The sequence below is a fragment of the Lepidochelys olivacea genome (genome assembly GCF_965140295.1).
Source record: "Lepidochelys olivacea isolate rLepOli2 genome assembly, chromosome: 14".
NCBI lineage: Eukaryota > Metazoa > Chordata > Testudines > Cheloniidae > Lepidochelys > Lepidochelys olivacea.
In genome coordinates, this window is record NC_140424.1 from 35,551,030 (window position 1) to 35,563,843 (window position 12,814).

Genomic DNA, 12,814 nt, shown 5'->3' on the forward strand with positions numbered 1-12,814 from the left:
AATTCATTTGCAAATTGGATACTATTAATTTAGGCTTAAATAGAGACTGGGAGTGGCTAAGTCATTATGCAAGGTAGCCTATTTCCCCTTGTTTTTTCCTACCCCCCCCCCGCCCCCAGACGTTCTGGTTAAACTTGGATTTATATTGGAAATGGCCCACCTTGATTTTCATACACATTGTAAGGAGGGTGGTGACTTTGGATAAACTATTACCAGCAGGAGAGTGAGTTTGTGTGTGTGGTTTTTGGAGGGGGGTGGGTAAGAAAACCTGGATTTGTGCTGGAAATGGCCCAACTTGATTATCATACACATTGTAAGGAGAGTGATCACTTTAGATAAGCTATTACCAGCAGGAGAGTGGGGTGGGAGGAGGTATTGTTTCATGGTCTCTGTGTATATAATGTCTTCTGCACTTTCCACAGTATGCATCCGATGAATTGAGCTGTAGCTCACGAAAGCTCATGCTCAAATAAATTGGTTAGTCTCTAAGGTGCCACAAGTCCTCCTTTTCAGTTTGAGAACTGCAAAACTAAGCATCTCTAATGGTATCTTCTAGATTGAGCACTGAATCCCATTTTGTAGATAGAAAGATTAACCTCCATAATCTATACAGAAGCCTGTGGAACCCCATAAGATTGGGTCCTTAATCCATGAAGTATTGGAACTCATTTACAGAACTTTTCTTAAACATTACATGAATATATTGTCTCATACTATAGAATTAGAATTTATCATCCCTATTCCATGATGAGAGATCTTTGAGCTATAATGTATCTTCATTAAAACTATCTTTAGATAGCTTTCTGAGGGGCAAAAAACATTTTATCAAACAAATCCAATTTTTTTTATTTTTTTTTTAAATCATTGATTTTTATCCACCCTGGTTGCAAGTGAATAGCAAAGCTGGTCCCAGCAGGGAGCCAGAGTGTCCCAAATCCTTAGCGGGTGGGAGAGCCTCTCTGTGAGCCTCTGTAAAGCATCTCACTTCAACAGTGACTGGCTGAACGATTTATTGTAAGGGACGCCCTTTCTCAGACCCTTTCCCTTTATTGTCTCCCAACCCTCCACGTCAGTCCCTGACCCAGGATTGCCAAGCCAAACTAAAATACTACTTGTTTGAAATCTCACAGCTCGCCAAGATTACCTAATTGTCCAGGTGGCTGAGCCCGAAGGCAGCTCTGTGAACACCTCCATACCGAATGCCAGCTCCATTTCAGAGACGTCTTTCTTCGTGCAGAAATAGAACACCTCCACCTCTTCGTGGGAAGATGTCGTTTACTCCTCTGATGGGGGCTCCCAAACAGTCCTCAGTTCCGTCAAGGAGACACTCTCCTTTTCCAGTGGAGACTTCAAGATGGAGAATGTGAGCAAAGGGGCTGAAGGAGTTTACAGGATTCAAGATGAAATGTACAGGAAGTGTGTGGCTGTCGTAAACTTTACCGTGGTGGGTAAGTTGTGCACTCAGTGACCCCAGAAAAAACTCTGCTTCCCTTGCACTTCTCAGGCCATGTAAAGCCTGTGGAAACATCCTATAAACTCACAGAATATGGAAGACCCCAGCAGATATTGAGCTGGGAGAGCCATCTCCTCTGCAGCCCCAGCCCAAGGGGTGTGTCACGTGGGAATGTGTGAGGAGAGGAACTAGCCAGACCACAATGCACTCTGGCTCTTCTCAGTGGAAGGACGGTCCCTGAGGGCCCCCTGCCAGCCGGCACACACTAGAGCAGCCCCCAAGCTGCTATAACCAATGACGGGACTGGCATTAGAGCTAGGGCAGAGAACCAGGAAGGTGTAAATCCTGTTGTGCCAGAGCAAGAGTCTTCTCTACACTAGGCCCACCGATGTTCCGACCACTGACTCTAGTAACAATGAACATTTTTTGCAAACATGGTCAGCTAGTGACCCAGCTGCCCCGGGGAGGCTAGTCCCTGGCCCCACCCCTCCCTTTCTGCCCCCTTGCCCCTGCAAGAGCCCAAAGCACCCCCACCGTGGCCCCCGGCCCCAGTGCCGGGCAGCTGTCAGGGAGAGGCCCCAGGCCAGCACGGTTGCTGTGTCCTCAGGCCTGGCAGGGCAGAGGGCTGGGAACAGCAAGAGGGGGCCTGGCCTGTGGCGGAGCGTGGGCAGAGCCATGGTAGGCTGTCTGGCAAGTCACAGGCTCCCCCTGCCTACGATACCTGCTGCCCATATTTGCAAAGTTTCTGCAGTGCAGGCAAGGTTTCAAGCACCCCAAGGGCTCACAGGGAAAGTGGCATGTGTTGTATAGGCCATGGGGTAACTTTTATTTTTATGGTGCCTAGCAAGCCTTTTGTTCATCAGGCTGCTCGTTAACATACCCCTGGCTCTGTCTGACTGCGGGATCAGGAGCAAACATTCATGAAGGGTCTGCGCTGAAATCCCTCAGAAATACGTAGTATGCCGTGACCTGTTTTATCTCTGGCCACTGTCACCCTAGTCTCTGAGGCCCAGATCTTCAAAGATCAATGGGAATCGGATACCTAAATACCTTGTAGGATCTGGGCCTAAGGGCCAGATTGTCAAAGGTATTTAGGCACCTAAAGCTGCAAATAGGCACGTAGGGGAATTTTCAAAAGCATGCAGCTGCCTAACTCTCACTGAAGACGGTAGTTAGTCACTTTTGAAAATCCCATTAGTGACCTACCTGCATCTTCAGGAATGCAAATACCTTTGAGTATCTGGCCCTAGATAATCAAAGGGCTCCAGGGCAGAGGCTGGAATTGAACCAGGCACTTATGGCTCCTAGATCAGCACCTCCCCCTTAGGCCAACCTTCTGCAGTGCAGGCAAGAAGAGGAGAATCAGGCATGTGGTATACGGAGTCCTCACCAACACTTTCCTCCTTCTTTTCTCGTTCCAGAGCCCAGCTCATTCCCACCTACTGTGTCTGGGACCTCCGGTGCTGAGGAGGAAGCTCGTGATGAGACCAAAGGGAATGGGAAGTAGCTTGTGATGGGAGATTTCCTTCCCCAGTAGCCTCTCTCCTCCCAGCCTGAATTTCACACGCCCGTCCCAGGTCCCACTGACATCAGAGTGAGCTTGAGGGCAGTGTCCAGTTGTTCCAGATCTTCTCAGGTGGCCTGAGGGCTTGGGCCACAATTGGCCAAAAATGGACCACTGGGAGCTGGCACAGCAGAGTTGGCTATGGCCAAGGACAAGCCCTTGGCTGATTGAGGAGCCGTGTTTGGGGCCTCTCAACGCGAGTGCAGAGTGTCAATTAAGGGGATGAGTTCAGGGGCAGAAAACTGTGATCCCCAAAACCCAGCATGCTCTGGGGGGGAGCCACCTATGCTAGCCAATGGGAGATGTTGATGAGAGGGGTGTGTCCTAAGCCCTGCCCCTCTCTGTGTTCGATGCTTGTTGTGGCTTGTGATCCTGAGAAAACCCCTCTCTTGCAGTCAGGTGATTTAGATGCTGCTTAAGTCATATCTTGCAGGAATAAGTTAGGTACCTGCCTTGCTCCATGCAAAATGGCAGAGGGGCCATCCTAACCCAGCCCTGTTGTCAGAGCACTCAGCTGGGAGAGTCCCATTCAATTCTCCATCATTAAAAAAAGAAGTCAGTCCATTCTTCTGAATGCTCTCAGACAGGCAACTCCTGTTTGTCTGGGTTCGGTGAGGGAGTTGCTTAGTCACAGTCAAATAATTTACTTAACAGTCCAATTCATCTAAGTATTATATTTAACGGGTTTCTGGAATTTGTAACCGCTTTAGCAAGGTCATTGCATGATAGGCTGGTGCACCGTTAAAAGAAACAGGTGCTAGGCGGAAGTAAGCAGCAGCATCTTAAAAACATTTGTCAACCATTCAGCTTTCTTCAAGTTGCAAGGAGAGAGGCTTGTAGATGGCCTAGAGAAGAAATCGCTTTGCATGAGGATTCTGTCGGTGTTTAAACCGAGGGGGTGTTTTCTGCAAAGGGAGTAGGTGGGAAGGAACCTGCTTTATGGCTCAGGCTCTGTCTGCACTTAAAACACGATAGCTGCTGCAGCCCTTCAGTACAGACACTTCCCACAGCAACGGGACTCCAAGTCCAGCGCTCTAGGCCTCGCTGCCTCCATTAGACAGCTGCAGCGGCACAGGAGCTAGCAAACAGAGCTGTAAACAGGGGAGTTTGAGTGGGAGTTCTGTTGGAGGAGAAGGTATTTGTGTGTGTTTGGTTTTGTATTGGTAATATCTGTATGTGTAGAGGCTTGTAGGGGCTTTGTGCTGGGAGAGAAGCTGAGCCCTGATTAGGGGGCGGGGCTTCACTGACTAGGGGTCCTATAAAGGTAGCAGCCAGTCAGGCAGCGGCACAGGAGCTAGCAAACAGAGCTGTAAACAGGGGAGTTTGTCTTGTGGTGCTTGTGTGGGGTTTGGTTTTGCTGTGGGTGGTGGTGTTTTGGTGTGGTTTGTGTTTCCCAGATTAACAGGATTTAGGTGGGAAGGCTATGACAGATTCAGAGGTGGCAGTGGGAGTGACCCATGTAGCAGATGACAGGATGAAGATGACTGGATGTGGAAGCTGTGGTATGTACATGATCCTGGAGGGGGCACCTGGTAAGAGTTTTGTCTGCATGAAATGCCGTCTGATAGAGCTGATGGAGGAAAAGATCAGAGGTTTGGAGATGCAGGTGGAAAGTCTGGTAGAGTTTAGGAAGGGGTTTGAGCAGATTATGGAGCAAAGACATGAGGTATCTGAAGGGAAAAGCTCAGACTTGCAGATGGAAGCAGGACTAGGGAATTCTGAGGTGAGACTGGGTGAGGAAAGTGGTCAGTGGAAGCATGTGACTAAAAGAACTAGGCAGAGGAAAAGATGGGCTAGTGAAGGAGAAATAGAGCTTCAGAATAGGTTTGCAGAGTTGGAAAATGAAGAAGGGGCTCAGCAGGTAGTCACTGAAGGTGACAGGGCAAGGAAGAAGAGAAGAGCGGTTAGCCCTATAGGAAAAGGGGAAGAGTTAATGGAGATTACACCAAATATGAGCCCCAGGAGGATACAGGATGGGTTAAAAAGGATTACAAGGGAGAATGGGAATGGAAAGAACTTGCAGCCAGAGGGAACAGGGGATAGACTGGAGAATAGCACCGTCACTAGGAAAAGGCAGGTCTATGTGATTGGGGACTCTTTACTGAGAAGAATAGATAGGCCTGTAACCAGAGCTGATCCAGAAAATAGGAGGGTGTGCTGTCTTCCAGGTGCTAAGATACGGGATGTAGACCTGAGGTTGAAAAGGATTCTAAAGGGAGCGGGAAAGAATCCCCTAATTATCCTTCATGTGGGAACAAATGATACGGCTAGATTCTCGCTGGAAAGTATTAAGGGAGACTATGCTAGGCTGGGGAGGACGCTTAAGGAAATTGAGGCTCAGGTGATCTTTAGTGGGATTCTGCCTGTTCCTAGAGAAGGGCAACAAAGGTGTGACAAGATTATGACTATCAATAGATGGCTTAGGCAGTGGTGCTATAAGGAGGGCTTTGGGATGTATGGCCATTGGGAGGCATTCATGGATAGAGGACAGTTCTCTCGGGATGGACTTCATCTGAGTAGGGAAGGAAATAGACTTCTAGGATGGAGGCTGGCACAACTGATTAAGAGAGCTTTAAACTAGGAATTTGGGGGAGATGGTTGGGAGATGTCCAGGTAATCTCCACGCCAGAATTTAGCATAGAGTGGAAAGAAAATGAAGTAAGAGTGGATACAGCTGTAGGTAGGAGGAAGGGCAGTGTAGATACAAGTCTAATAGGTTATACTGGTAGTAAAATAACCGTGCCTAATAGGGTACAGAATGTGAGTGAGGCCAAACAGCAAAAATTAAGATGTTTGTACACTAATGCAAGGAGCCTAGGTAACAAAATGGAGGAACTAGAGTTACTGGTGCAGGAAGTGAAACCAGATATTATAGGTATAACAGAGACCTGGTGGAATAGTAGTCATGACTGGGCTACAGGTATTGAAGGGTATGTGCTGTTTAGGAAAGACCGAAATAAAGGTAAAGGTGGTGGAGTAGCACTGTATATCAATGATGAGATAGAATGTAAAGAAATAAGAAGCGATGAAATGGATATGACTGAGTCTGTCTGGGCAACAATTAAATTGGGGAAGAAAACTATTAGAGCCTCCCCTGGGATAGTGCTTGGGGTGTGCTATAGACCGCCGGGATCTAATTTGGATATGGATAGAGCCCTTTTTAATGTTTTTAATAAAATAAATATTAATGGAAACTGTGTGATCATGGGAGACTTTAACTTCCCAGATATAGACTGGAGGACGAGTGCTAGTAATAATAATAGGGCTCAGATTTTCCTAGATGCGATAGCTGATGGATTCCTTCAGCAAGTAGTTGCTGAACCGACTAGAGGGGATGCCATTTTAGATTTGGTCTTGGTGAGTAATGAGGACCTCATAGAGGAAATGGTTGTAAGGGGATAATCTTGGCTCAAGTGATCATGAGCTAATTCAGTTCAAACTGAATGGAAGGATTAACAAAAATAAATCTGCAACTAGGGTTTTTGATTTCAAAAGGGCTGACTTTCAAAAATTAAGGAAATTAGTTAGGGAAGTGGATTGGACTGAAGAATTTATGGGTTTAAAGGTAGAGGAGGCCTGGGATTATTTTAAATTAAAGCTGCAGAAGCTATCGGAAGCCTGCATCCCAAGAAAGGGGAAAAAATTCATAGGCAGGAGTTGTAGACCAAGCTGGATGAGCAAGCATCTTAGAGAGGTAATTAAGAAAAAGCAGAAAGCATATAGGGAGTGGAAGAAGGGAGGGATCAGTAAGGAAAACTACCTTATTGAGGTCAGAATATGTAGGGATAAAGTGAGACAGGCTAAAAGTCAAGTAGAGTTGGACCTTGCAAAGGGAATTAAAACCAATAGTAAAAGGTTCTATAGTCATATAAATAGGAAGAAAACAAAGAAAGAAGAAGTGGGACCGCTAAAAACTGAGGATGGAGTGGAGGTCAAGGATAATCTAGGCATGGCCCAATATCTAAACAAATACTTTGCCTCAGTCTTTAATAAGACTAAAGAGGATCTTAGGGATAATGGTAGCATGATAAATGGGAATGAGGATATGGAGGTAGACATCACCATATCTGAGGTAGAAGCGAAACTCAAACAGCTTAATGGGACTAAATCGGGGGGCCCAGATAATCTTCATCCAAGAATATTAAAAGAATTGGCACAAGAAATTGCAAGCCCATTAGCAAGAATTTTTAATGAATCTGTAAACTCAGGGGTTGTACCGTATGATTGGAGAATTGCTAACATGGTTCCTATTTTTAAGAAAGGGAAAAAAAGTGATCCAAGTAATTATAGGCCTGTTAGTTTGACATCTGTAGTATGCAAGGTCTTGGAAAAAATTTTGAAGGAGAAGGTAGTTAAGGACATTGAAGTCAATGGTAAATGGGACAAAATACAACATGGTTTTACAAAAGGTAGATCGTGCCAAACCAACCTGATCTCCTTCTTTGAGAGAGTAACAGATTTTTTAGATAAAGGAAACGCAGTGGATCTAATTTACTTAGATTTTAGTAAGGCGTTTGATACTGTGCCACATGGGGAATTATTAGTTAAATTGGATAAGATGGGCATCAATAGGAAAATTGAAAGGTGGATAGGGAATTGGTTAAAGGGGAGACTACAACGGGTCCTACTGAAAGGTGAACTGTCAAGTTGGAGGGAGGTTACCAGTGGAGTTCCTCAAGGATCAGTTTTGGGACCAATCTTATTTAATCTTTTTATTACTGACCTGGGCACAAAAAGTGGGAGTGTGCTAATAAAGTTTGCAGATGATACAAAGCTGGGAGGTATTGCTAATTTAGAGAAGGACAGGGATACCCTACAGGAGGATCTGGATGATCTTGTAAACTGGAGTAATAGGAATAGGATGAAATTTAATAGTGAGAAGTGTAAGGTCATGCATTTAGGGATTAATAACAAGAATTTTAGTTATAAGCTAGGGACGCATCAACTAGAAGTAACGGAGGAGGAAAAGGACCTTGGAGTATTGGTTGATCATAGGATGACTATGAGCTGCCAATGTGATATGGCTGTGAAAAAAGCTAATGTCGTCTTGGGATGCATCAGGAGAGGTATTTCCAGTAGGGATAAGGAGGTTTTAGTACCGTTATATAAGGCACTGGTGAGACCTCACCTGGAATACTGTGTGCAGTTCTGGTCTCCCATGTTTAAGAAGGATGAATTTAAACTGGAACAGGTACAGAGAATGGCTACTAGGATGATCCGAGGAATGGAAAACTTGTCTTATGAAAGGAGACTCAAGGAGCTTGGCTTGTTTAGCCTAACTAAAAGAAGGTTGAGGGGAGATATGATTGCTCTCTATAAATATATCAGAGGGATAAATACCAGAGAGGGAGAGGAATTATTTAAACTCAGTACCAATGTGGACACAAGAACAAATGGATATAAACTGGCCACTAGGAAATTTAGATTAGAAATTAGACGAAGGTTTCTAACCATCAGAGGAGTGAAGTTTTGGAATAGCCTTCCGAGGGAAGTAGTGGGGGCAAAAGATCTATCTTGCTTTAAGATTAAACTCGATAAGTTTATGGAGGAGATGGTATGATGGGATAACATGGTTTTGGTAATTAAATATTCATGGTAAATAGGCCCAATGGCCTGTGATGGGTTTTTAGATGGGGTAAGATCCAAGTTACCCGGGAAAGAATTTTCTGTAGTATCTGGCTGATGAATCTTGCCCATATGCTCAGGGTTTAGCTGATCGCCATATTTGGGGTCGGGAAGGAATTTTCCTCCAGGGCAGATTGGAAGGTCCTGGAGGTTTTTCGCCTTCCTCTGTAGCATGGGGCACGGGTCACTTGCTGGAGGATTCTCTGCTCCTTGAGGTCTTCAAACTACAATTTGAGGACTTCAATAGCACAGATATAGGTGTGAGGTCTTTTTTAGGAGTGGTGGGTGAAATTCTGTGGCCTGCATTGTGCAGGAGGTCAGACTAGATGATCATAATGGTCCCTTCTGGCCTAAATATCTATGAATCTATGAATCTATAAGTACAGAAAAGGATGAGAAAAATGATGAGGGACGTGGAGCAGCTTCTGTATGAGGAGAGATTAATAAGACTGGGACTTTTCACCTTGGAAAAGAGATGACTAATGGGGGATACGATAGAGGTGTATAAAATCATGACTGATGTGGAGAAAGTAAATCAGGAAGTGTTGTTTACTCTTTCTCATAAGACAAGAACCAGGGGTCACCCAATGAAATTAATAGGCAGCAGGTTTAAAAGAAACAAAAGGAAGTATTTCTACACACAATGGAGAGTCAACCTGTGGAACTCCTTGCCAGAGGATGTTGTGAAGGCCAAGACTATAACAGGGTTCAAAAAAGAACTAGATAAGTTCATGGAGGACAGGTCCCCCAACTGCTATTAGCTAGCATGGGCAGGGATGGTTTCCCTAGTCTATATTTTCAAGAAGCTGGGAATGGGTGACAGGGGATGGATCACTTGATTACCAGAGCTCCTCTGATTCTGGGTTTTTTTTTTTTTTTAAATCTCTGCACAATTTTGGTTGCAACTGAAACTTCTAGTTAAAGCGATCAGTGGAGGGGGGGGCGGGGTCTGGACGCTCTGTCGCCTTGCGCTTTGTTTGTGTCACCTTTACACTGATGCAAAGTGAGCAAGAAATACCAAAAGAACTGCAGGCACTAGTGTAAATGACACACAACAGGATCAGGGTAAGGCTGGATTGGGGCCCAGAACTCTTCCCTCACCCACCCATCACGGCACAAGGAGTTTGATCCTGGGCCTCATGCCAACTGCCCATAAGGGGCAGCTTAGAAATTCTTCGGTTGTACAAAGCTGGTGTGTCTCCCTATGTCACCTGCCTCCTCCCAATCTTTAGTCTGGGGACGTGGTGTGGTAGCAAAGAGAGTGTGGTGCAAAATGCTGGCTCAGAACTGCTGCCACGACAGCCAGTGTAACTTAGAGCAGCCTCAACAGTGCTCTAAGTTTTATGTCAGGTGCTATTTCAGGCACCAGCCAGCCGAAGCTTGGGGGAACAAAAGGGTGACTTCAAGCCCCCTTTTCCCATCCCTCTCTGCTGAGCCAAGTGAAAACTTGGCACTGCTGAGAATTCAGACCCAGGCATAAGGCAATGGAGAACCCCAATCTTTCTTCTGCTGTGGAGAGTTGGTAAAACTCAAAGCCCAGATAGCACCGTTATTAAGCCCATTATTTTTTTCTCTTTGCTATTTAAAAATAATGAGATGCAAAACCAATATGAGTGCAGCAGTAATGTTGTATGGTTCGGACACACAAGTTAAATTTCCTGTGACAACACGAACTTGATCAACTTGCATGTGTAGAGCATATTTCTCCTCTTCCTGTTTTTCTTGTTGTATTTCAAAATTTACCCCCCAGGGTTCTTTGTGGCATGTAATGCGGCTTGTATTAAACACGCCACAAACCCAAACTTACAGGAATGGGCCAGAACTTGACAGCTTACAGGAGTGGCCGCTAGAGGGATCGGGGCTGAATTTAGAGGGCACAATTTTCAAAAGCATCAAAGTGACTTAAGTGCACTGGGAAATTTTACCTCTAGTCTTCCTTATGAATTAATTTTTTATTTTATTTTTTTTTAAAGGGAGCTGTAGCCTGTTTTCCACAGAGTCAGTCTGAGTTCAAGCCAATGCCGTAGGGCATTTCAGGCTGCTGTCCTGTCTGATCCAGCCCAGGGGACAATATCTGATGCTTCCAGGAAAAGCAAGAACCCGCTGTAACATACATGGCTAGTTTTAACATGCTGTAAATGCAGGTGGGGAATTCATTACTGGCCTCCGTGGCATTCAGACTATGTCCTGAAGCATGGGATTGGGCCAGAGGGACAGCTAGCGCTGGCCACAGTGTCTAGGGTCTCGGAGTGGGAAGTTCCATGGAGAATTCCACTGGGTGGGAGACTCAGCTGTGAAGGGAGGGGGCGGGCAGGAGCATCTCATAAACCCAAGATTGGAATAACTGAAGTAATGTTCCTTTTACACAGAGCCTCAGCTCTCTGGAACCTCTGCAAATGCTTTAGCCACGTGTTTAACTCCATCCGTAGGAGTAGCCTTGGATCGCAGTGGGAGGGCTCAGGTGCGTAAGTGTTTGCAGGATGGGCGCTCAGGGCAGTCCCTGACGCCAGGGCAAAGTGGATGTGACGTGCCACTGTCTGGATTTGGGAGCCTGCCTGCACACCAAACTCACTAGGCACTGGGTGCATGACTGCAAGGCGCTGGGCCGGGGAAAATCAGCCCCGGGTGGTTATTTCGAGTAGAAAACCAGAGCCACTTCTGGGGTCTTTCAGCTTCTAATGCCCTTTCCCTTCTGCAGCTGGATTTCATCCTATGATAAAATCCCTCTCAATGCCAAGTCAGTGCCATAAATCACTGGCCTGGGTGCAGGAATCAGTAGGTGACGTTCTCTGCCCTGGGTTATGCCAGGGCTCAGACTAAATTATTCTTCCCAAAACTTTTAAAAGCTGAGCCCCCTCCTCAAGGCAAAGAAACCAATCGTGCCCCTCACCCGTCAGCAATGTGTTAGCGACCCCACCCCCCATTTTCATGGATACGTCTTCAAACCCCACCCTTCCCACCATGGCTAGCCCTTCCCCACGCTTCAGGAGATGCTGAAGGAGATGATCCTAACCATCCCCTCTAACCTTAAGACTTGAGGGATCCCATCATGGAGCATCTTAAAAATCACAGTTTCCAGACTCTGGAAGAGGGGCTGCTTTGCCGGGCTCACCTTTCTCCCTGCGTCAGGTTGGCCGATGGGGATAATGAGCCTGGAGATCTCATTCCCGCTGCTCTGAGTGGTGCCCATGTGCACATGACTCAGCTCAGCTCATCCTGTATCCCAGGAACGTCTTCATCTTCTGGGATCCTCATGGCAGCAGTGGGATGATTTAACGGACTCCCTTAGCCATGGGGCCTTTCTCTCGCTTTTGTTTCAGAGCCAGCGTCCTGGAATCGTCTCATGGTGCGTGGAGTGGTGGCAGTGGTGGGGGTGATAGTCTTACTATACCTATGTGGGTTTTGGAAAGGTAGAGGGAAAGTGTTTGCCTACTCGCAACTCGTCTTCAGGAAACTGCTGACTCATCCCTCCCCGCAGCCTGGAAGTCGGCAGGATTCCCAGGAATCTAAGCTCCCCGCAGTGTGTGACAGGGACGGGGACCAGGCCCAGGGAACCAGAAACAGGAATCGAGACCCAGCCCTGGAGAATGGGGAAGGAGACCTGATTGCGAATTCGTATCCGGTCTGCTGAATTGTCCACGTCCAGACCCTCCCCACAGTTCTTAAAAAGTCGAAGCATTTCGTTTAGACGCTTTCCAAACAAACCATTTTGATTTTTCAGTTTGAAACAATTTTTTGTTTAAAAATGTCCTTCAATTTTATTTTAAAAATTCAAAAAGTTACAACCCTTGAAATGTTCCTGGGTCTTTTTTTTTTTTTTTAAAGCTTTTTGGTTCATCAAAAATTTGGAAAAATGTTAATTTTGTTCAACCTGAAACCAGTTTTTTTCCATCTCTTTTTTGGAATTGCCAGGGACCAAAAAATTCTGTTTGCCCAGCTCGAGGGGCAGGTGAGGATTTTGGCAGTTATATTGTGGGTCTCTAAGTCTCCTTGTTGCTCAAAGTTTTCTTACTGCAAGGATGAGGGCAGGATGGGCAAAAGCTTCCTAAAAGTGGGGGGGGCTGCTGGCACCCAAACTGTGGCCCAGCCCCTGTGCCACCCCTTCTCCTCGAGGTCCTGCCCCCTCAAAGCACCCCTTTCCCTGAGGCCCCCCTTCACACCGCCTTTCTCCC